Source organism: Rattus norvegicus, chromosome 6 (assembly GCF_036323735.1).
Source record: "Rattus norvegicus strain BN/NHsdMcwi chromosome 6, GRCr8, whole genome shotgun sequence".
Classification (NCBI taxonomy): Eukaryota; Metazoa; Chordata; class Mammalia; order Rodentia; family Muridae; genus Rattus; species Rattus norvegicus.
Window position 1 is genome coordinate 73,383,637 of NC_086024.1, and position 23,925 is coordinate 73,407,561.

Genomic DNA, 23,925 nt, shown 5'->3' on the forward strand with positions numbered 1-23,925 from the left:
TCCTTTGCTATTTTCTTTCAGTCAAATGGTTTTAAATTGCCATTAAAAATTCAGTAAGAGAATAACATGCATGCATATCTGAATCGACACCCAGAACTGTGAATTAGGCTCACTGCCGATTGAATGCACCCTACACCTGTTACATTTTGCCACTGGAATGGGATAAGCATTGTGACTAAATGGATTATGCGGCATTTTACTAGAAACAAATTACCCAATACTACCATTTATGAGTTAAGATTTCCTGTAAGAAAATAGTGCAGGAAAAAGGAGGGATTATTTCATATCTTTGAAGGGTGTTTTATCACACTGTGCAATTGCATGCAATTTAACACCTAAACTGCTTAAAGTGCAAATGATATCAACTAGTCCACTGTAAGGGCCTGGTAATGGTCCTGCCGTTTGTGCTGCAAGAGCTGGTTTCGTCAGCACTTCCATTATAAGCCTGGTCTTTCAGGATTTTTTTTCCACTCAACCATGAAAATTTGCTGTAGTTTACAACTTGGCATAGAAGGTTTTAGCTTAACAGTGCCTACTTTTCTTCCAGCTATTTTGTCCTAAAAGAAGTCAGCTGGCTGACTCTGTGGTACATAAAGAAAAGAAGGAAAAGGGGGAAAAATGTACGTGGTAAATAGAAAATAGTTTCGAATTCATAGTTAATTCATTAAGACGTCCCCTCCTCCGCCCTGGCCTCACTAGTGCTCAAGTTATTGGACACACCCATCTCATCACCTCAAATGATTCCTAAAACACTTGGCGAGTTGTCCTGTATACAGCTACACTGGCTAGACTTGGCACCTGACTTATAGTGACTTGACTTGTAATATTTACAATAATATAAAAACAATAAAAGTCATATTTCAGATTGTCTTAGTCAGGGTTCTCTAGAGTCACAGAACTTATGAGTAGTGTCTACATAGTAAGAGAATTGGTTGATGACTTACAGTCTGTAGTCCAACTCCCCAACAATGATCAGCAGCTGTGAATGGAAGTCCAAGGATTTAGCAGTGGCTCAGTCCCACGAGGCAGGCAGGCAGGCAGGCAGGCAAGAGAGAGAGCGAGAGCGAGAGCGAGAGCGAGAGCGAGAGCGAGAGCGAGAGCGAGAGCGAGAGCGAGGGAGGGAGGGAGGGAGGGAGGGAGGGAGGGAGAGAGAGAGAGAGAGAGAAAGAGAGAGAGAGAGAGAGACTCTACCTTCTTCCAATGTCCTTATGTAAATCTCCAGCATCAGGTATATCCCAGATTAAAGGTGTAAACCACCTGGATTTGGGACTTGCTTTGACTCAGGTGACCTTGAGCTCAGAGATCTCCTTAAGTTCCTGGGATTCATAGCCACTTTGCCTCAAGATCTCCATACCAAGATCCAGGTCAGAAACTTGTATCTCCCAGCCTCAAGACCAGGATCAAAGGTGAGCCTTCCAATTCTGGATTGAAGTTCATTCCAGATATAGCTAGTCAAGTTGACAACCAGAAATAGCCACTACACAGATGTTGATCTTTTCCTAGGCTGGGGATAATGATAAGGTAACTTTTCATGATACTGGCCAGAGGAAGAATCACAGAGCCTAGTCAAAAATGATATCACTTATGAAGATAAGCAACTGACATCCCATGACGTATTATGTTGCTGGCAATAGTTTTGCTAGTGTGTTTCATACCCTACCATATCTACAAAACCTCCATCTGCATTACAAGAAAGAAGATAATTACTCTTGAGGTAAAACTCAGAATTCCTCTCCCCTGTGAAATTAAATAGTCTACTGGTTACCTGCCACACAGGAGTTGAAACTTTTATGATTCATGGTGTCTGTCATAAGGGATAATGAATCTATGTGCTGCGAGTGATTGAGCTTCGGTTAAATCTGCTGCCACCATAGACCAACACCATTGAAGAAACGACCGAGAGGAACAAGCATTTGTCACATCTGTGGTACAAAAATGCCTACTTTTCCACTGATAATTTGGGCCAAGGTTAGAAATCTTTTTGATATTTCAAAATAGCACATTATCTCATATATATTAGTATGCATATATACAAATAATATTTTTATCAAGCAATAGCTTCAGTACTTGGTAAGACATCATAATTTTTATAGTATCAAGGTCAGTACAGAATAGAAAACACTAAAGTACATCATATGAAATTTTAGCAAAAGAGCTGCATAGGGAAGTTGTAGTTGCCAAATATTATCAGGACAAATACTTAATGTCAATTTCAATATTTAATATATAAGCAAGTGCTGATACATCTATACATCTTCAGCATTCTAAAACAGTTCCAGAATTCATGACCTTGAAAGACCATAAAAGTTTATATTTGGGTAGAAATGTTGTCAAATTTTAATTAAAGCTTTTTCTAAGCTACCAAGTTGTGACTTTCAACATTTAAGACCGTGAAAATGCATTTTCCCCCTCTTCATTATCAGAAAAACAAGACTGGAAAGCATCTAGGTTGTCTGAAGACTACTTTCTCAGTCACATAACTCCATAGGTAAGAGAATATTGTCAAAAGAACAAAGGTGCTCTATTTGCTCCCTCATTCACCCAAGACCATTGTTTCTTTGCTCAGCACATTGTTTTCAAAGAATGATGAAACAATGGTCCCTAACCAGGCACAGAGAATTCTGGAAAGGTTCTAACATATTAAACATTGTCTGGAATATTGCTATATCCTAAGAAGTCACACACGGTAATTGGAAGAAATGCTTTTAAACGAAATCTTTGCAGTTGTACCATCACTTCCAAAGGCTTTAATGGTGCTCCTGCTACAGATGGGGTGCTTGAGAAATGTTAGAATTGGACATCGGTAAAAAGGGTATCCAGGAGCTCGCTGCTATTGAGACTGAAGAGCTTTCCAGTACAAGGCTGATTAAACTGGAGGAAGAAAGAAGCAAACAAGTCAAGTACGAAGTTATAACAAAGGCTGCAAGAAAGTTCATAGCAAAGAACTTGCTGATGGTGTTTGACACTGTCTGTATCAGAGTAGAAATGGGTGTCATCATGAAAGACTTGCAAGACCAGAGAGGCAGGTAGACAAATAACATTGTATTGTGTGCCTGTTTGTCCTCTGGTCATAACAAGATACCATCTTGAACTGTGCCCTAGTATCCATGGCAACAAGAGCAGACTAGTACGGTGATAGTCAGGTCTGTGATAATGGTAATGGAGCTAGAGTCCCTCCCTAGCAGGGTCAAGAGACTCTTACCTGGTATTCCAGCTATTACTTCCTCTTCCAACTGCAGATCTTGGGGCACTGGTCTGTATACAAAGTAGAAGGCTGGTTGAAAGCTAGACTCCAAGATGCAGCAGCTTCCATCCAGGCTCTCTTCAGGACTTGGCACTGCCACTGTTTTAGGATCACCCACCCTCCTATAACGCATCGCCCAGGCTCTGTAAACACACCTAATCAAGTGTTTAGGTTGGACTTTGGTGAACTGGTACTTTAGTCTGTCATTGTTTCCTATCTGGGGTGATTAAGCATTTGTTTGTGTTTGTGCAGGAAGTTTTTCTAACACGTTTGCTTGCTATAAATACTTAATAAAAAAGGAAGAAAATGGTGTAGTCAAAACATGGTATTTTCTTGAGGAAAACTGTGCCTGCTAAAGTAATAAATGGTGATGTTTCAGGGTCTTCTACTGGCTAGTGTCAAACTTAGTCAAAGAGAAACTGGTATCTGTACACTATCGCCCCTGACTCCTTCACTCAGTGACTACTTTTGTCAAGTATTCCAAATAGTATTCAGGCTGAGTATGCTTTTCTCTGTGTACTTTAATGGTGAGGAACTAGGTCACCATTCCATTGTTCCTTCATGGATGGTACTCAATCTATTGTGTGAGACATCCAACATTTTATTATTAAATAGATAGGTTGAGAGATGACTTTGCCTAATTGTAGTTAATGTGTTTTGAATCTGTTTCAGGAAGTTTAGGCTAAGCCATGATGTTTGGTAAGTTATTTATGTGAAATATTTTTTATTCACTTCACATGGCAATATAAGTTCCTCCCCTCCTCCTAGTACCCCAGCATGAATGAGCCCCATTCCTCCCTCCCCTTTTCCTTTGAGAAGGGGGACACCACCTATAGTCAACACCCCTGCTATTACCCCACTACCCCCCTCTTGTATACTCCCGCTACCCCCAGCCTGTTATCTCTCCAAGAACATCAGGTCCCTCCCTGCAATACTATGCACATCCTCACCCACTGAGGCCAGACAAGTAAGTTCATTAGGAGAACAGGACCGAAAGGTAGGCAGACAACAGATCCGGGGAAAACCTCCACTCCTGTTGTTGGGGACCAAGCTATTCATTTGTACATATGAGCAGGAGGCCTAGGTCCAGCCTGTGCTCACTCTTTGGTAAAATAGATTCTTTCAATATGACCTTTTCAACCTTAAATGTAACTTGTGGAACATAAGCCCCTGAGTATAAACATCTCTGCAGTGGAGTTGGATGTCCCTGGTGAATGATCATTTGATAAATAATAGCGACATTGGTGAGTATCGTAGCCTGAGACAAACTTAGGAATAGGTACTTCAAGCTTGAGTGATTTCAGCATGCAATGTTGTGATAAATATTTTAACTTCAAATTTGAGGTATGTTTATTTATCCAGTTTGTGCATAGACAAAATTTAGGATTTCATTCTGTTAGAATCATAACACAACAAAATTCATCCCAGTTTATAAGGAATTGCTGATTTTTTTCAGGTGCCATGAAGTTCATTTTTATATAATCCTGGGTTTGGGCCATGAGTTTGCAGATAATAATAGCTGATGCTGTGGTTTTCTCACTGTGTGCCAGGCATAATTAAACACTTCATATTTATGAACTCACTGAGCTATGCCATATCATTATCCTCAACTTTGAAAGGAGGGAGCTGGTTACAGAGGCTGCAGCTTTGAGTGCTATAATAAAGACCATTGCCAGCTCCAGTTCCAGAGCCTAAGAACCACTGTGGCCACCCTGATACTCTATTTCTAGGAGAAACAGTCTTTCAATTCCCAGAATAAAATACATTTTATCATTGTGTATATATTTTATAACCCATCACTATATCGATAGTTCTGCACAAGTAATATTACCTATTTACAGTTTTGTTTAAGATGTATATCGTTGAGATTTTAATGATCAAAATATTTAAATTTTTATGAAATAAGTTAGGGAGGCTTTCATCTTTTCCTATGTTCATAAATAGTACAAACAGGCATTCAGGGCTTGGTGGTACTCACCTGATATTCCAGCACTTGTGAAAAAGCCAGAAGGACCAGGAGTTCAATTCAAGACTTGGCTACATGCTGGTTTCAAAGCTAGGGGTGAAAGGAAAGAAGGAAGGAAGGAAAGAAAAGAGAGAGGGAGAAAAAGAGGAAGAAGGGAAGGAGGGAGGGAGGAGAGAGAGAGAGAGAGAGAGAGAGAGAGAGAGAGAGAGAATTTAGGAGATAGTGGTAATTAGATGCAATACACATGTAAAGTATATTTTAATTGTCGTTTTTCTAGTGTCATATTTATAGCATTGCGAATGTCTTCCCTTTATTATTCTGTTCAAATGTTACTGATGTGTTTTTAAATCTTTTCAAATAACTCTGGCATTATCGTATATGTTAATAGTATCCATTTTCTCTTTTTCTAGTGTACATTCTCTAAGTGTGGATACACATTACCACAGTTGGGACTATAATTAAGATTTTTGTTTTAGTATTTTAATCTTTATTATTTTGACCAACTCCACACTCTTCCCTCAAGATTTCTCTGAGAATGTGATCCCTCCCTTAAAGCTTTGTTGTGTGCATAGCACTGACCTGTACTGTAGTGTTTATCAGAACACTGTGTTTACCTCATGGCTCATCATGTAATTAAGAATCACTTCTTTAACAAAATCTCCACATGGTAGCTGACAGTGCTTTCATACAGGGATGCCATCAAGGTGTGGATAGTGTTGATTTAGGAATAACTATATTTAGAAGAAATTACCGCTGTAATTTAATCAGAATATCAGATTGTAATATCGAGTTTCTACACTATTAACAGTGCTGCGCTACTGCTCCAGGGCAAAGAAAGCTCAGCCAATGAAGTACTCAGAGTCCTGCCTGTCCTCAGAGGGCTTAGATTTTAGCAAGAGCACAGCATTTGAACCCCTTGAATAAGCTGAAAAGAACTGTCCTTTAGTAACTCAACAGACTTCCTTGGTAATTTTATGTAGGATTCTATAAAGTAAGAAATAAAATAAGCTATAATATCTCCATACAGAGAATAAGATGTGAGTACCCTACAAAGGCATACAAACTGCAGAAAGTGACTCCCATAGGAAAAGGCAGTATTTGATCTCATTTTCCTGTAGCAATGATTGAGTCATGACTAAGACTCAGGAAAACAGAGGACATCAGGGGTGACTCTGTTGGCCTTGGCTTCTTCACCAGGACAATAAGGCCTCAAGCATGATCACTCTGACAGCAACTGACCAATGTTCTGGTAGATAGATGAAGATATACTGTGACTCCATGAAGTTAATCGAGCTTCTGTGCTCTTTACTGTATCCTTAAGATAAACCATTCCAAGCTGGATTCAAAATCCTGACCACTTTACATAAATGCAAATTTGTTCTTCTCAACCTTGAAATAGCCAAATATTATAATGAACCTTGATTAATTGTGAGATGCCCCTCGAGCAATTGGTTACTAATAATAAATTACTAAATTAGAGAAGTGATTTTTAGAGTAGATTAGTTAAAATTTAGAGTTATAGCTTATATGCCATCTGAATTAAATTAGAACAAATATCTGTGTAAAATAAAGGATGGATCCCACATCTCCGCATCGCTTCTTGTACATGCTATAAGAACAATCTTGTCGAGGTCTAACGTGTACAATGATTCACTCAGTCACCAAACAGTCATTGATATGGGACATGCATATGCTGAGCAGAAAGAAGGAAGTGGTTTGTGTGTGTCAGGATATGAAAGGAGAGCACTGATTCAGTTATTACATAGGAAGGAGCCATGGAGGGTGCATGGAGCTACCCTTGAGCCATACATGCAATCTCTCCACTACTCTCATCAAGTATCTTTCCGGAAGTCTTCTGTGTGATTCACTGCAAGACTTCTCAGCTACACATTATACAGTAGACACATTAAAACTGCGTGGAGAGCCTGTGAAGCATCCAGTGTCAGAGTACCTTATCCAGAAATCAAATATTTATTAGTTCTGGCACTCAGGCTGTAGTTATCAATATTCTACAAGCTTCAAAACCAGATGAGTGACTTATTTAATATTTTTCTGAGACCCACCTCCGAAAGTTCTGGTTTAATGTTTAGGATACAACTGAGAATTTAGACTGATAGTATTGAATTATTTATATTTCATGTGGTATATCTTTTTTTTAATTCTTGAAATCTTTTTATTTAGTGATTTCTGGCAAGGAGACATACCATAGGAAAGTAATTTCACTGGCAGGGAGGTGATATATCTTTTTAATTTAGCCTTCTTTTATAATTTATCACTTACAATAATATGATCAAAATGTAAATTCAAGTTAAAGCTGGAAAGCTAATACTACATATTTACTATTCTAGCTACTATACTTGAGCAGTATTCGTGCTTATTGATCAGAGCAGTATAATATACACTTCTAGCTCAGTGCTCAAGTGCGCTTGCCTAGCATTCTAGAAGCCCCAGGATCTTCCCAGTTACCAATCACCGAATCTAAGGGGTGTGGTCGTGGTTGTACACCTATAATTCCATCACTTAAGCTGTGAAAGCTGAATCAGGAGGTCACTCTAAAGAGTTCAGGCCAAGATTCTGCCCTGAATAATAACAATAACAATAATAACAGCAGTAGTCATTTTTATCTTTATAACTTGGGTATAGAAAATATATAAATAATATCAAGTCCTTGAATTCTGGCTCGTCATATCAGATCTCATGTTTAACATAAATACTCTGAGGGAGCCATCTCCAAATGCCAATTTTAATTAGATATCTGTTCATGACTCTTTATTTTCTTTTGCCTAAGATAATTTAGTACTAGTGTATTGTTGATCTCTGTTGACTCCCTGTGTGATTCAAGTAGTGCTATGACCAAAATTCAGCAACAAACAAACAAACAAACACCACAACCATTTTTTCTAAGTTATTTAGTTTAAGAAGTGCTTAATGTGGTGACGAAACCAGAATATGCACAGTATAGATAACTGAATACAGAACTTGATACCTCCTCGTCTCTTTTGAGGTTAGGTTCCTATGTGTTGATAAGCACTAGGTCTCATGCTGACCAAAGAGGAGAAAGGAAAGTATGAAAGGGAAAGAGAATAAAGGGGAGTGGGAGGACAAGGAGAGACGAGGAAAGAGGGGAAGGAGGATAGGAGTGGTTTTGAATAATAGAACACTTCATTTGGATGAAGGAGTTGCTTGGCCTCTGGCTTATGACTTAAAGTAACTTGGAAGGGTTCAATCCACCATATTCCTCTTGGAGGTTCGGATGCCTAATACTGCTTTTTGTGACTTTTACAATAACACAGTGTTCCTGATGGGCCTAGTAATATGCCTCATGTTGCAAAGAGAAAAGCCTTTAGGAATCCTTGTGTGGCACTGGACTCAGCAGATTATATAGGAAATGGGCAGAAGGTGCATCGAAAGTAAGAGAGGATGGGGTGCATCTGGGAGGAATTAGTGGAAGAAACAGAGGATGGACATGATTACAATCTAGTGTATGCATATATAACATTGTGAAAGAATGAATAAAATATTACATCTCAGAAAAGGAATCATTCTCAAAACCCACCAAAGATCACTTTTCCTCTGCTCCATTTCTTCACTGCTCATGTAGTGTTTCCTTATCTTCAATGTCTTGAAATTAGTTCTTTCCTGTTACTCCTGAGAATGTATTTTATTGACTGTTCTTTCCCTTATGTGAAGGTTCCTCCTCATTCTCCCATTGACTTCTCTTAAGTAATTGTCCTTGAATAATGTGTCCTACAGTCATTTTTTTTCTTTATTCTTAAAGCTCATTTCATGTCCATCAAATATTTAGAACATTGTTTGGAATCTTTGTACTGTTAGATAATGAAACACAAAGTGTCAAAGACTAAGTCAATATGTATATGAACTGAAAAATCTACGATGAATGTTAGTGTCAACATTCTCATGCAGTAGAAAAAGGCTGAAAAGCAAAATGTAACCAGAAATTCCAACCAGTACATACATTAACACAGTAAAATTTCCATTTGGGGAAAGTGGCATAAAACAATCTTTTGTAGAATGCAGTAACTGATTATCTCAATTTAGAACTTGGGTACATTAAAGACATCTGAAAAATAATAAGACAAAGATGACTCAAGAAATATCTGGAAAAAATTTAAAATATATTAGAAATATATATCAGGCATATTTATAGAGAAGGTGATAAGAATATAGCCTGCAATTTACAAGAGATCAAGCTTTGGGAAGAGCCTGTACTGCCATTTTCTTTTCATTGTTAGCATTCTAGTCTTTCTTTTTACATAAACTTATTTCTCTAGATTATAGTTTTCTTATTCATGAAATACAGTTTTTTGGTAAAAATTATAATCCTTGTTAGCTAAACTACATTATGCTGTAGAAAGAATTTAACACCTACCATTCGGTGATCAGGAACTACCCATGTTTTAGGTTTTACATGGATCAAATACTGATCTGCTCAGATTCTAATGCATTATGGTGCCTGGAGATGATTCAGTTGAGGAAGGTCTTGCTATAATGAGGTGCCACTGTCTCAGTACCAGGTTTGAAGAGCAGCGTGGTAGGAGGTGGCACTGATGAGGATAGCTTGTCGCTTTTAATTGTCTGGGCCTGAAAATGACATCTATCACTCCCACCACCTCTAATTAGTCAGAAGTGCCCTCATGCTCAAACTGATTGCAAGTATGTATGAAAATGCAAAAGGCATGTGTTGTACTTTGTGATCATCTCTGTCACCACCATGGTCTTAAAAATTTTCAACCCAGATGTTAAAGCCTGAGGTCCTTCCAATATAAACTCTGAAGTGTAGGGACTACCTTTTACTCATCAGGAAAATTACACATGCTAAAATTTGCTACCTAGAATAGTTCACTGATGCAAATAACATCATTCTAATTTTATAGATGAGAAAACCAATTATTTTTTAGGATGTGTTGGAGTTGATCTCTGGATCCAGGATTTTTTAACTGAACAGCTTTGACAGCTCCTCTTCCCTCTCTGTCTTCTGTGGCATTGCATGAGAGCAATGGTTTGTGGAAGGTGAGGCTTCCCTATAAGTACGAGAACAAATCTGAAGTGTGCTTTGATTGTACTGAAATGCCTGAAGGAAACTGGGTGCTTTTCCCTAATAAGATGACAGTTTATCTAAAATGCTTCATTTCTATACTTTTGATTGAAATTATATAAAATGGTCACCTAATGTTTACTAAACATTCTGATAGCTCGCTTCTGGTTATTAGATCAATTAAGAAGAGAACTTTGCAAAATATTAGATAAGTTGGGTATGGGGGTCCCTCCTTATGTGTAGGGTCTCATTCTGTTAGACTGGATGGATTCCAGGAGTCACTGGATATAGCTGGTCTTACATCCTCACCTGCTTTGTTCTTGCAGATGAAAGTACTGCCTTGACCTCCCAATGCTTTGTTTACCTGGTACCAGCTCTATGGTTATTTGAAAACCTTAGGTTACCAGACAAAGTTACCCATGGTATCTGAAAATTTAACAGCAATCATTGGAACAAGAAAGTTATGTAATTAACAATCTCTGAAAATTCTTTCTTCTCCTGACATCTTTAAATTTACCTTTGATATGAGATGCTATTCTGTATTCATTTACCATGTTCACTGTGTACTGTAGACCCAAAGCCATGTGAGGACTGGTCTGGTGAAGATGACTGTGTCAGGAAATTCAGGTTACAGGCCTCAAGTAAAATCTGTTAGGTAATGGCTTCTATTTTCTTCCTTGTGTGCCAAATCATTTTCTCTCCCTACCAATTTACTTTCCCTCCTTCCTAATATGCCAGAGCCTTTCATTACTTGCTATGATGCGTGTGCCTGTGTTGTCTAAATGGCACCTGCTTTCAAAATACTTAGGAATATTAATTAGCTTGTTTTTTCAACACAAAGATAAAACTGTGTTTTAGTACACAATTAGCTTTTACTAGTTTTGATATGATATATTTTATATATCTGTTGTATAATAGAACATAAGTGAATGCAAGAAATAAATTGTGGGTGGATAATTTAGATAACACTATTTTTAGGGTCTCAGTATTTAGGGATATTGAGCTGCTGACATCTAAAATCTATAAATATGTACAACTTTTCCTTTGACAGAAACTTCTGAAAACTAAGCCAATTTCCTAAAGCAGAATTGATATAAATTCTGTTATAAAATTTAGAGACTTCCCTCTCATAATTTTTCCTTAATTATTCTTAGATTGTACAAGTTAGAAATGTTTTCTAGTGTTCTCAAATACAGAAAAAAATGCAATGAGTTAATCCATAAATGCCCTCTTGTGACAATATCCAAGAATGCAACTGCCTTTTCTCTATTTATTGTGGCCTTATTTTTCTAGGGATAATTCTTATGTATCATACTGTATCAATTTCAGCAGGGGGGAATGGCCGACTTTATCTTGCCTGGTAAATTTTAACTTCCTTATTATAAGGTGTACATCATCCTAAAACAAGGCATGAAAATGGGTGACATCATACTCTCTTGGGCAGATCAATCACAGAAAAGCCAAGGAGTTCTTCCTGTACCTTGCTCTTGCTCTGCTTTAGTATAGGTGAAGAGACTGTTGGCCAGAGATGTGGAAGTACATGGTTTGCAGCCTTTCCTCAAGAACTTCCTTAGCTAAGGAGACATAGTTCTCAAAATGATCATTAAAGACAACAAATATAAGGAGTTTGCAACAGTCATTCCATCACAGTTTGGATGACATAACTTCTGCTATAATTTTGGAGTTCATAGAAGTAACTGAAGTAAATGTGCACTTTAAAATAAAACAGTTAAAGGACCTGCCCAAAATTCAAAGAGTGGATTTCAACATACAACTTTCTAAAAGGACTTAAACAAATGTGCATTCAGAAGTAAGATGTTGGCAATGACATTCAAAGAAGTTATAATAGCTCTTTCTTAAAATGTAAAACTAAAACTTCCTCTTGTTTGAAGTTTTTTTTCTTTTATTGGATATTTTATTTACATTTCAAATTACCTTTCCTAGTCACATCCTCCCGCCCCTGCATCCATAAGGGTGAGCACTACCCACCCACCCACTCACTCCTCCCTGCCCTGGCATTCACCTACAATGGGGAATCCAGCCTTCACAGGACCAAGGGCTTCTCCTCCCATGATGAACCCAACAAGGCCATCTTCTGCTATATATGCAACTGGAGCCATCTGTCCCTCCATGTGTACTCTTATTGGTGGTTTAGACTCTGAGAAGTCAGGGGGGGTCTGGTTGGTTGATGTTGTTTTTCCTATGGGGTTGCAAACCCCTTCGGCTCCTTCAGTCCTTTCTCTAACTCCTCCATTGGGGACCACATTCCCAGGCCAATGGTTGGCTGTGAGCATCTGCCTCTGTATTTGTTAGGCTCTGGAGGAGCCTCTCAGGAGACAGCTATATCAGGCTCCTGTCAGTAAGAACTTCTTGGCATCACTAGTGTTTGGGTTTGGTGACTGTATATGGGATGGATCCACCAGTGAAGCAGTATCTGGATGGCCTTTCCTTCAGTCTCTGCTCCACATTTTGTCTCTGTGTTTCATCCTGTACATATTTTGTTCCCCCTTCTCAGAAGGCCTGAAGCATCCACACTTTGGTCTTCCTTCTTCTTCTTGAGCTTCATGTGGTCTATAAATTGTGTCTTGGGCATGCCCAGGGAGTGCATACCATGTGTGTTCTTTTGTGATTGGGTTACCTTGCTCAGGATGATATTTTCCAGTTCCATGCACTTGCTTAAAAATTTCATGTAGTCATTGTTTTTAATAGCTGAGTAATACTCCATTGTGTAGATGTACCATATTTTCTGTATCTATTCCTTTGTTGAAAGACATCTGGGTTCTTTCCAGCTTCTGGCTATCATAAATAAGGCTGCTATGAACATAGTGGAGCATGTGTCTCTGTTATATGTTGGGTCATCTTTTGGGTATATGCCCAGGAGTGATGTATCTGGGTCCTCCGGTGGCACTATGTCCAATTTTCTGAGGAATCACTAGATGGACTTCCAGAGTGGTGGTATCAGCTTGCAATCCCACCAACAATGGAGGAGTGTTCCTTTTTCTCTTCATCCTCACCAGCATTTGCTGTCACCTGAGTTTATGGTCTTAGCCATTCTGATCTCATACACACGGGAAAAAATACAGGGACAAAGAGTGTAACAGGGACTGAAGGAAAGGCCACCCAGAGACTGCCCAACCAGGGATCCATCCTATATGTAGACACCAAACCAGTCACTTTTGCTGAAGCTAAGACGGGCTTGCTGACAGGAGCCTGATATGGATGTCTCCATGGGTGGAATCTCAGTGTTGTTTTGATTTATATTTCCCTGATGACTAAAGATGTTGAACATTTCTCTTGTTGCTTCAAGACCATTTGATATTCCTCATTGAAAATTATTTGTTTAGCTCTGTATCCCATTTTATAATAGGACTATTTTATTCCCTGGAATCTAACCTCTTAAGTTCTTTATACATGTTGAGTATTAGCCCTCTATCAAATGTAGGATTGGTAAAGATCTTTTCCCAATCTGTTTGTTGTTGTTTTGTCCTAATGACAGTGTCCTTTGCATTACAGATGCTTTTCAATTATATGAGGTCCTATTTGTCTATTGTTGATCTTACAGCATAAGCCATGGCAGTCTGTTCAGGAAATTTTCCCCTGTGCCCATGTGTTCAAGTATCTTCCCTTCTTTCTCTTCTATTAGTTTATCATCTATTAGTGTATCTGGTTTTATGTGGAGGTCCTTGATCCACTTGGACTTGAGCTTTGTACAAGAAATTAAGAATAGGTTTATTTGCATTTTTCTACATGCTGACTGCCAGTTCAACCAGAACCATTTGTTGAAAATGCTGTCTTTTTTCCATGGATAGTTTTAGCTCTTTTGTCAAAGATCAAGTGACCATAGGTGTGTGGGTTCATTTCTAGGTCTTCTATTCTATTCTATTGATCTACCTACTGTATCTGTTTTTTTTTTTAATCGCTATTGCTCTATAATATAGCTTGAGGTCAGGGATGGTGATTTTCCCAGGAGTTCTTTTATTGTTGAAGACAGTTTTCATTACCCTGGAATTTTACAAATTGCTATTTCCAACTCTATGAAGAATTGAGTTGGAATTTTAACAGGGATTGCAATGAATCTGTGAATTGCTTTTGTCAAGATGGCCATTTTTACTATATTAATCTTGCCAGTTCATGAGCATGGGAGATCTTGCCATTTTCTGAGCTTTTCTTTAATTTTTTTTCTTCAGAGACTTGAAGTTCTTGTCATATAGATCTTTCATTTGCTTGGTTAGAATCACACCAAGATATTTTGTATTATTTGGGACTATTGTGAAGGGTGTCATTTCCCGCATTTCTTTCTCAGCCTATTTATCCTTTGAGTACAGGAAGGCTACTGATTAGTTTGAGTTAATTTTATACCCAGTCAATTTGCTAAAGTTGTTTATTTGTCTTATTAGTTCTCAGGTGGAACTTTTCGGTCACTTAAGTATAGAATCATATCATCTGCAAATAGTGATATTTTGACTTCTTCCTTTCCAATTTGTATCCCTTTGACCTCCATTTGTTGTCTGATTGCTCTGGCTAGGACTTCGAGTACTATATTGAATAGGTAGGGAGTGGGCAGCCTTGTCTAGTCCCTGATTTAATTGGGATTGCTTCAAGTTTCTCTCCATTTGGTTTGATGCAGCTATTGCTTTTACTATGTTTAGGTATGGGTCTTAAATTCCTGATCTTTCCAACACATGTAGCATAAAAGGGTGTTGAATTTTGTCAAATGATTTCACAGCATCTAATGAGATAATCATATGTTTTTTTCTTTGAGTTTGTTAATATAGTAGATTACATTGATAGATTTCCGTATACTGAACCATCCCTGTATCCCTGGGATGAAGCTTACTTGATCATGATGGTCATTTTGATGTTTTCTTGGATTCGGTTTGTGAAAATTTTAATTAGTATTTTTGCTTCAATATTCATAACAAATTGGTCTGGAGTTCTCTTTCTTTGTTGGGTCTTTGTGCGGTTTACTTATAAGAGGAATTATAACCGGGAAAGGGAATAACACTCGAAATGTATATAAGAAATACTCAAGTTAATAAAAAAAAAAAGAAATACTCAAGTTAATAAAAAAAGAATAATTAAAAAAATAAAAAAATAAAAAAAATAAAAATAAAAAAAGAGGAATTATGGTTCCATTGAACAAATTGGGTAGTGTTCCTTCTGTTTATATTTTGTGGAATACTTTGAAGAGTATTGGTATTAGGTCTTTTTTTGAAGGTCTGATAGAATTTTGCACTAAACCCATCTGGTACTCAGCTTTTTTTTTTTTTTTGGTTGGGAAATTTTTAATAACTGCTTCTATTTCTTTAGGGGTTATGAGACTGTTTATTTGGTTTATCTGATTCTGATTTAACGTTGGTACCTGGTATCTGACATAAAATTTGTCCCTTTCATCCAGATTTTCCAATTTTGTTGAGTATAGGCTTTTGTACTAGGATCTGAAATTTTTTTCAATTTCCTCAGTTTCTATTATTACATCTCCCTTTTCATTTCTGATTTCTTAATTTGAATACTGTCTCTGCCCCTTCTTGTTAGTTCCTGTTGTTTGAAGTTGAAAATATATTACTATAATTTCAAAATATAGAAAGAATTTGGAAATTTTTCCAAGATTTAGTCAGGAGACACAAGTGATAAGATTTCTTCATAAAATAATAAACACAGAATGTTGGATTTAGCCAAAGAGGAAAGTAACCAATATGATTATGGCTGGATTAATTTTCCTGTGTTTACATGTTGCTTTTTTAAGAGTAAATAATTAATGTGTGTGTACATGTGCATTTGTACACAGCACATACTCATGCATGACTGCCTATGTGTATAGTTCAATATGTACTTTAAGTGCACAGTACAGAAGTAGGCATTGAATACCCTGAAATTAGAGTTATAGGTAGTTGAGTGCTGCCTGGTGTAGGTAGATACTGGCAATCAAACCTGGGACCTCTGCAAAAGTGGCAAGTGCTTTAATGGCCAAGCAAGCTATCTCCCTAGCGTCAGCAATTAATTTTTTTAAAAAACATATTAATTTCTTTTCCTGAATAATAACAACAGGGTTTTAAAGAGATCAACTACCTGTTTTTAAAAAAAATACTTTGATGTTGCTTAAGATAGGGTCTTGCACCTCAAGCTAGATTTAAACTCACTGTGTAGCCAAAACTCCTGATCTCCTGGCCTCTTTTGCCCAACTGTCAAAATTAAAATATATCTATTCACATCTTGGTCTTCCTTCTTCTTGGGCTTCATATATTCTACTAATTGTTTCTTGGTTTTTCCAAACTTTTGGGCTAATATCTATATATCAATGAGTACATACCATGTGTGTTCTTTTGTGACTGGGTTACCTCACTCAGGATATTTTCTAGTTCCATCCATTTGCCTAAGAATTTCATAAAGTCATTGTTTTAATAGTTGAGTAGTACTTCATTGTGTAGATGTACCACATTGTCTGTATCCATTCCTCTGTTGAAGGGCATCTGGGTTCTTTCCAGCTTCTGGCTATTATAAATAAGGCTTCTATGAACATACTGGACCACATGTCTTTGTTATATGTTGGAACTTCTTTTGGGTGTATGCCCAGGAGTGATATAGCTGGGTCCTCAGGTAGTACTATGTCTAATTTTCTGAGGAATCACCAGATTGAATTCCAGAGTGGTTGCACTAGCTTGCAATACCACCAACAATGGAGGAGTTTTCCCCTTTCTCTACATCCTTGACAGCATTTGTTGTCACCTAAGTTTTTGATCTTAGCCATTCAGACTAGAGTGAGGTAGAATTTCATACTCACTGGAGGAAATACAGGGACAGAGTGGAGCAGGGACTGAAGGAAAGGTCATCCAGAGACTGCCACCTGGGGATCCTTTCCATATGCAGACACCAACCCAGTCACTATTACTGATGCTAAGAAGTTCTTGCTGACAGGAGCCTGACATGGATGTCTCCTGAGAGGCTCCCCGGAGCCTTACTGACACAGATGAGGATGCTTACAACTACTTATTGAACTGAGCATGGGGACACCAATGGAGGAGTTAGGGGAAAGACTGAAGGAGCTGAAGGGCTTTGCAACTCCATAGGAAGAACAACAACATGAACCAACCAGACACCCCAGGGCTCCTGGGTACTAAACCACCAACCAAAAAGTATACATGGAGGAACCCATGGCTTCAGCTGCATATGTAGCAGAGGGTTGGTATCTGGCATCCATAGGAGGAGAAGCCCTTGGTCCTCTGAAGGCTTGTTTCCCCAGTGTAGGGGAACGCCAAGGTGTTGAGATGGAAGTAGGTGGATGGGAATGGAAGAACCTTCATAGAAATAGGAGGAGGGGGAGGAGGATGGGAGAGGGGGCAAAGGGGAAACATTTCAAATATAAATACAAAAATATCCAAGAAAAAAAGAAAAAACATATCTATTTGTAGAGGAATTTTAATCGAACAACATGGCTGCTCTGGCAAGGGATCACATCCAAAGTTCCTATAGGGCTACTTGATCCTTCAGGAATGCAGAACCATCCTGGATTACAGTATGCTCTAGCTGGAATCCAGACAAAACCTTAGTACAAACCTTAAAGCCTAACAGTTGGTTTCAGTTCAGGGCAGTGCAGTTCAGTCAGTTGGGAGTGCTGACAGTTGAGTTGAGTTGAATTCACTTCGTGCAGAAAGAGAGAGAGAGAGAGAGAGAGAGAGAGAGAGAGAGAGAGAGAGAGAGAGAGAGAGAGAGAGAGAGGAGAGAGAGTTTTTTACTGTGATTTTTATTGAGTGAGACAGGTCACAGATAAAGACAGAAAAAGTCAGCAAATGAGAAAGAAGCCAGAAGTTTAGAACAGATTGCCAGAGTTAGTTAGAAGCCAAGCAGAGCAATTCAGTCAGAAACCAAGAGAAACCAGTTTAAATTAATCAGCTTGGAGAGGAGTTTTGCCCAGTACAGCTGAATTGAACCAGACAGACAGATTTTAGAAAGAGCTAGAAAGGGTAAGTTTACTAAGCTATATTAAGTCTCTGATATGAAAATTACATCAGGTCAATAAAAGTTTCTTTTACATCTACTTTTTATGGTATTGGTAATTGAACACAAAATCCTGTGAATGTTAGGCAGGCATCATCATATAGGACTCATCACCCACAAGATTCACAAAATTTATATATAATGCCTGGGAAGACGGTAACCAGTTAAGAGCACTTGCTCCTCTGGCAGAGCAGCTTGCATGGTGTCTCACAAGTGTCTGTAATCCAGTTCCAGGGTATCTGGCACTCTCTTCAGTAGGTACCAGGCATGCTTGCAGCATGTGTGTGTGTGTGTGTGTGTGTGTGTGTGTGTGTGTGTGTGTGTGTGTGCAAAACTCTCATATACCCCTTTTCCTTAATTGTGACTGACATTAATGGTTTTTTGTTTGTTTTATCAATAATAAAAGTTTAAATCTCTGATGTGTACTTAAAACCCTCACAATTTATATTGTGGCAAGGTGTTCATATGTCAATTCACATTTATATAAACTCATAGCTATTTTCTTTCCTTTAAAACCAAAAAGTAGTATTATATAGATGTGCTTAAGCTGCATAGGCAATAAATAAATTCAATAGTGCAAATTCTATTTGTAATTCTATAATTATGCTAATTTTAATGAAATCGTCTTCATAATTAAACATGACAGTAAATAACAGATTCACAATTATTTTATGAGGCTAATATAGTCTTAAATTTAACAAAGTCTGATCATTAGCAAATGGTATATAGAGTGAGCAGAATGCAAATTAGTGATCTGTGGTGGAACCAGAATCACAATGGTCATAGGAAGCTCCCTGACACTAAAAATGGGACCTGGGCATTCTTATTCTCCTGGAGAATAAGCTTAGAAACAAGTGATCCTGAATACCCTATTCTTTTGGAAATAGACACAACCAACTAAATAAAATATTTTATCTCATATTGTACCTCACCAGCTCTTGCAATTAGTTATGTCATTTCATTTTTAAAACCACACAGGAATTATAAACTGATTAAGAATTGTAAAATATGAAAAGATGCCCTAGAAGTGGCTCATGAACACCCACCCCAGCTGAACTACTGGTTGTTCTAGGGGAAGGAGAATCAGTTTCTCTTAAGACCATAGCCATGTTATGGTAACAACACTACAGCAGAGGACTCCATATTCATTAATATATGGGCAGCACATTAACCAAATCAGTTTTTTTAAAGGACAATGAGTTGGGAAGAGTTAGGGAGTAGATTGGGAGGAGTTGTGATGAATTCAGTTAAAATCCATAGTGTACCTATATGAAATTTCCAAATAGTTCATTAAAATACTGTATTTAACTTTTTTATTTTTATTTTTAGCATTAATTATCTTTTATAAGATAGAATAACAACAACAAATGTTTCCCCATCCCAAGGACCACTCATCATTCTCATTTCCCTGTTTTGCATACATTTTCTGTTAGTATTATGATCAATTCACTCTCCAAACATAGAAAAGTTCTACTCTTCATCGTTAACTATACCATCTTGCTGATAGTATCTTTATTTGGAGCATCCTGCATCTTCTATAGTCCTCGACATCATCACCAAAACCATACTGTGCATTCTTTCTCCAGACCACAATCTGCACGACATAATCACAATGAAATGACTCATGTGGCATTCTCACTACCTATGACTCCTACTTAACTTTCTATTTCTAATTACTTGGCTTTGTCTGTCCTCAGCAAATCAATGGCCACATGGGTCATTGTCTAATTTGTCAAACACTGTAACTTCCTTCCTATGTAAGGGCTTTCTTCTACACTAGTGGTTCTCAACCTTCCTCACTGCTGTGGCTCTTTAATACAGTTCCTCTGGGTGTGGTAAACTGCAACTATGTAATGACGCTCGCTGCTACTTCATAACTGTAATTTTGCTATGGTTACTAACTGTAATGTAAATAAATTTCCTGAGAGTTTTAGGCAACCCCTGGGAAAGGAGCATTTGAAGCCCCCACAAAGGGTTCATGGCGCACAAGTTGAGAACCACTGTTCTATTTCTTCTATCACGTGTCTGTTCTTGCTATCTTCCCGGAGTGTAGCATGTGTGTCAAAATTACATATTTCTGGGTTTTTTTCCCCTACAAAAAGTTAGACGAAGTTTATTTGATGATGAGTTTATTACTAGCTGTTTATTCTATGACTCTGTGGGCGACGTGAGACTGTACCTGTTTCTCCATCAGTGTGGTTGGGCATTGATTGCATCAGATTGTTAGCTCTGTGAGGCTGTGACTGCTCACAACCATGGCGTCACGAGCATGGTTCTGTCAGTTAGGAAGTTCCATGAGGCTGCTACTATTTGCCTAAATACTGTAGACCAAGAGCCTATGTTAGTACTAAAGTTCACAGGGTATTTTAGAGTGATTTAACTGCTATTGTTTTCCTCTGGTGGGGAAATGATTCTGTGTTTACTTTTATTTAGGGCAATCTTGTGTCTGCACCATATTTTCATGTTGGGCCTTCTTCCTCATTCCAAACTTATCCTCTTGCTTGCTAGACAACATTGTCTCAATCCAGTGGTGCTACCCTTGGTCTCTTTTGTTGTGTACATCATCCTCCAGCTCAGTTTCCACTGGGGGCTCTTGGGTCATGGGAGCACCCTTTTTTTTAAAATTGTTTTTATTAACGTGAGTACTTCTTATTTACATTTCGAATGTTATTCCCTTTCCCGGTTTCCTGGCAAACATCCCCCTAATCCCTCCCCCTCCCCTTCTTTATGAGTGTTCCCCTCCCCACCCTCCCCCCATTGCCGCCCTCCCCACAACAATCACGTTCACTGGGGGTTCAGTCTTAGCAGGACCAAGGGCTTCCCCTTCCACTGGTGATCTTACTAGGATATTCATTGCTACCTATGAGGTCAGAGTCCAGGGTCAGTCCATGTATAGTCTTTAGGTAGTGGCTTAGTCCCTGGAAGCTCTGGTTGCTTGGCATTGTTGTTCATAAGGGGTCTCGAGCCCCTTCAAGCTCTTCCAGTTATTTCTCTGATTCCTTCAATGGGGGTCCTATTCTCAGTTCAGTGGGTTGCTGCTGGCATTCGCCTCTGTATTTGCTGTATTCTGGCTGTGTCTCTCAGGAGAGATCTACATCCGGCTCCTGTTGGCCTCCACTTCTTTGCTTCATCCATCTTGTCTAATTGGGTGGCTATATATGTATGGGCCACATGTGGGGCAGGCTCTGAATGGGTGTTCCTTCTGTCTCTGTTTTAATCTTTACCTCTCTATTCCCTGCCAAAGGTATTCTTGTTCCCCCTTTTAAAGAAGGAGTGAAGCATTCACATTTTGATCATCCATCTTGAGTTTCATTTGTTCTAGGCATCTAGGGTAATTCAAGCATTTGGGCTAATAGCCACTTATCAATGAGTGCATACCATGTATGTCTTTCTGTGATTGGGTTAGCTCACTCAGGATGATATTTTCCAGTTCCAACCATTTGTCTATGAATTTCATAAAGTCATTGTTTTTGATAGCTGAGTAATATTCCATTGTGTAGATGTACCACATTTTCTGTATCCATTCCTCTGTTGAAGAGCATCTGGGTTCTTTCCAGCTTTTGGCTATTATAAATAAGGCTGCTATGAACATAGTGGAGCATGTGTCTTTTTTATATGTTGGGGCATCTTGTGGGTATATTCCCAAGAGAGGTATAGCTGGATCCTCAGGTAGTTCAATGTCCAATTTTCTGAGGAACCTCCAGACTGATTTCCAGAATGGTTTTACCAGTCTGCAATCCCACCAACAATGGAGGAGTATTCCTCTTTCTCCACATCCTTGCAAGCATCTGCTGTCACCTGAGTTTTTGATCTTAGCCATTCTCACTGGTGTGAGGTGAAATCTCAGGGTTGTTTTGATTTGCATTTCCCTTATGACTAAAGATGTTGAACATTTCTTTAGGTGTTTCTCAGCCATTCGGCATTCCTCAGCTGTGAATTCTTTGTTTAGCTCTGAACTCCATTTTTTAATAGGGTTATTTGTCTCCCTGCGGTCTAACTTCTTGAGTTCTTTGTATATTTTGGATATAAGGCCTCTATCTGTTGTAGGATTGGTAATGGTCTTTTCCCAATCTGTTGGTTGCCGTTTTGTCCTAACGACAGTGTCTTTTGCCTTACAGAAGCTTTGCAGTTTTATGAGGTCTCATTTGTTGATTCTTGATCTTAGAGCATAAGCCATTGGTGTTTTGTTCAGGAACTTTTCTCCACTGCCTATGTGTTCGAGATTCTTCCCCATTTTTTCTTCTATTAGTTTCTTCTATTAGTTTTTCTTCTTTGAAGTTTGAGTGTATCTGGTTTGATGTAGAGGTCCTTGATCCACTTAGAGTTGAGCATTGTACAGGGCAATAATGGATTGAGTTTCATTCCTCAACATGCTGACCTCTAGTTGAACCAGCACCATTTGTTGAAATGCTATCTTTTTTCCATTGGATGGCTTTAGCTCCTTTGTCAAAGATCAAGTGACCATAGATGTGTGGGTTCATTTCTGGGTCTTCAATTCTGTTCCATTGGTCTATCTGTCTGTCTCTGTACCAATACCATGCAGTTTTTATCACTATTGCTCTGTAATATTGCTTGAGTTCAGTTATAGTGATTCCCCCTGAAGTCCTTTTATTGTTGAGAATAGTTTTAGCTATCCTGGGTTTTTTGTTATTCCAGATGAATTTGCAAATTGTTCTGTCTAACTCTTTGAAGAAATGGATTGGTATTTTGATGGGGATTGCATTTAATCTGTAGATCACTTTTGGTAAAATGGCCATTTTTACTATATTAATGCTGCCAATCCATGAGCATGGGATATCTTTCCATCTTCTGAGGTCTCCTTCAATTTCTTTCTTCAGAGTCTTGAAGTTCTTATTGTACAGATCTTTTACTTGCTTGGTTAAAGTCACACCGAGGTACTTTATATTGTTTGGGTCTATTATGAAGGGTGTCATTTCCCTAATTTCTTTCTCAGCTTGTTTCTCTTTTGTGTAGAGGAAGGCTACTGATTCATTTGAGTTGTTTTTAATAAGGTCCTATCTCTCTCTCTCTCCCTCTCTCTCTCTCTCTCTCTCTCTCTCTCTCTCTCTCTCTCTCTTTCTCTCTCCACACACACACACACACACACACACACACACACACACAGACACACACACACACACACACACAGAGAGAGAGAGAGAGAGAGAGAGAGAGAGAGAGAGAGAGATTGAGAGAGAGAGCGAGCGCTAAATTTTCTCTTTTATTTTCCAATCATTCAGGAAAATCCCTTCTACTTCTATTCTTTTTTATGGATTCCTCTTCTTCTCTTCCTTTCACTCACTTTAATATTTTTTAGTATAATACCCTTTCTGGCTCTGGCAATAAATTCATTCAATGTTTTAGGAACATCCACATTTTACCTAAAAAATTATAGATTAGAACTTCCTGAGAGATCTTGTACTTACCAAACCAAGATGCACATATATTTTTTAAGATTATCATTCCTAATAAAGCCTAAAGTTCTAAAGTGCTTGTAATGACACTGTGCATGCCATCCATTTGAAGGGCCAATTGCATAGCTTCAGTAAATGGACAATCTAATGAGCCAATGGATTTCCTGTTATTAATGGATGGCCATCAAATTTGTAGTACTGTATTCAGTGTAATAATTTACTACGGGTTTAACAGGAAAAACATTAAAAG

General features: G+C 38.3%; 1 long non-coding RNA gene across 1 annotated transcript in view; it reads right to left on the reverse strand.

The window, feature by feature from the left end:
* Positions 1 to 2,201: 2,201 nt before the first annotated feature.
* Positions 2,202 to 23,925, reverse strand: part of LOC134479381 (uncharacterized) — a 59,696-nt gene continuing 37,972 nt past the window's right edge. Inside the window, exons 3-5 of the long non-coding RNA XR_010052667.1 lie at positions 5,223 to 5,300; positions 3,203 to 3,255; positions 2,202 to 2,871 (exon numbers count right to left, since the gene is read on the reverse strand). This is a non-coding gene — a long non-coding RNA (uncharacterized LOC134479381). The remainder of the gene's footprint in view (positions 2,872 to 3,202; positions 3,256 to 5,222; positions 5,301 to 23,925) is intronic.